At 37.0% G+C, this 2,141-nt stretch overlaps 1 long non-coding RNA gene across 1 annotated transcript in view; it reads right to left on the bottom strand.

Moving 5' to 3' along the window:
• Positions 1-1,255, bottom strand: part of LOC149048639 (uncharacterized) — a 4,516-nt gene extending 3,261 nt beyond the window's left edge. Inside the window, exon 1 of the long non-coding RNA XR_016185165.1 lies at positions 1-1,255. This exon is cut by the window's left edge and continues 291 nt beyond it. This is a non-coding gene — a long non-coding RNA (uncharacterized LOC149048639).
• Positions 1,256-2,141: the final 886 nt, after the last annotated feature.

Below are 2,141 nucleotides of genomic sequence, written 5' to 3'. Positions count from 1 at the left end.
AAATCCCAGAAAATGAAGTGCACATAAGACTTGGAGGAGATGCTGGTGGTGGGTCATTTAAAATGGCCTTCCAGAACGCTAACCTGAGGCATCAGAGAATTATGACAAGTTTGTAGCAGATGGCTATTGAATTGGACAAAGTAGGATACAGGAGTTTATTTTGTTGCTTTGAAGAGAGACTTACAGGATACCAAACTAAATGGTTCTCTATTTCAGGTTTGTGTTCCTAGACTTCACATTAGCTTGGGTGTGTTTAAGAAACTGTTTGATGAACTATAGAACCAGTGCTTTGATCTGGACAAAAAAATTCAAATGGTGCTGGTAGGAGACTAATGAAAATGATGAAAATATCCAGGCATTCAGAGCTGCCCAACTACATACCAGATGGGCACAACAACTTCGTGAAAAAGCAAATTCTTTACAGGAATTGCTGAATTTACAAAGTCTGCATGCTAATGTTAACATCATGCCTGCCTACTTTACACTACTACTGGAGGAGATAGACAAACTCCTCGGAAATGCAAAGGAGGAGGTAACAATTATGTATTTGTGTTTTCCAGTATCACAATTATACAATCCTCCAATTCTATTGCACGTTTCAAACCCATCTGGTATGATTAAAATAATTTTAGTTTAAGAAGTTATGATTTTGTTTTATAGATCCTTTATTTATAATATTACACTAGCTCAAATGAATTTAACAACCCATCAAATTATACTAAACAGTAAGCCAAATAACCCACATTTTAATAGTATTATCTCAACATTATAAGAAAAGCTCACAGATGAACAAATGGAATTGGCTGCCTTTGAGAGAGCCACAGGACCACTATCAGTTCATTTGGATGAGGTTCTCAAGAAAATGAATGTCGAGAGCCAATCTTACCATGAAAATCATTCACTGGTAACCATCTGCACACTTGCTGCAAGGTAACACAAATTCTACCCCAAGAGAAGGAATTTTTTGAGTCACAAAATTCTATTAAATTGCTGCATTTTTGTTTTTCGGTAGGAAGACAGCATCATTAAACTATGCACCTCTGTGGTGACAAAAAAAGAGGAGCTATGTCCTTCCTTCCCTTTCTCAAGTGAGAGAAGTTAGTGTTAAATTTGAACAAGTTTTCAAGTTACTTGCTGCTAGCCACTTTGTCTATGACAGTGCAAACTATCTCAACAATGGCAAGACTGATAAGCTTGGTAAGCGAAAGAAAAAACCTGCCTTTCATGGAAAACATGAATACTATAATAAGATCATGTGTGATTACAAGATTACATCAAGTCCTTGTTAACCACCACGTTGCCACAAGTCTGGAACTAGCAGGGAAAGCTCCCAAACCTAAAGAGAGAAATTTAAAAAAAGGAGCGAGTGAGTAGAACTCTCTCCTTTTCACTAGCAATGTATCAGTTCATTGACTAAGAACGAGTACTCTGTATGTAAATCAGGTGTAATTTATTTGCTCAAGGTCTAATTTAAACAAATAAAAGTGTTACTGCACTCTTTTGAACTAAAACTAAAGCTTTTCAGGTGTTTACCGACTGTTTTGCAGAAAAAATGGACAAAATGGTAGCAGCTTCTTGATTATGAACAGAGTATTTAAAAATGGCTAGAGCATTACAATAAAATGTATGTAACAGTTAATAAAATTGGAAAAAGGCCTTGAGAAGCTGCACAACAATGTTTTGTGAGGTAGGGAAGCCACCATTTCTCATAAGATGCCTAACCTTAAAAACTTTAATTGAGGATACCCTGGACTAATTTAAGGCACTAGAAGGAGTTATACTAGAGCAGAAAACACCCTATTTGAGATGCATTCAAACCTGACATGGAGGTCTTGTTGATTAATATATATGTATGTGTGTATATTTTGAAATTTGTTGGATGTTCTGAAAGATAATGAGGTCAGGGAAACATGTGCCACAGTTTCTTTCAGCACCATATTTTGCATTGTTGTTTAGTTCCTGCGATTAGCTCGCATAGCGTGACGCATTGTGCACGCTGTCGTTCAGTCTGCTTCATTGTTCTGCCTCGTATGCACGCTGTTGTTTAGTTAGCCTCATTGTCATACGGTTGGCACATAATTAGCGCAGCACCTTTGTTCCCCTTTTTTTGGCCTGCTCGTTTGTTTTATTTATGCTTCTTG

This window comes from Pocillopora damicornis, chromosome 3, assembly GCF_964200805.1.
Source record: "Pocillopora damicornis chromosome 3, jaPocDami1.2, whole genome shotgun sequence".
In the NCBI taxonomy this organism is placed as follows: Eukaryota; Metazoa; Cnidaria; class Anthozoa; order Scleractinia; family Pocilloporidae; genus Pocillopora; species Pocillopora damicornis.
This window is presented reverse-complemented; position numbering and strand designations above follow the sequence as displayed.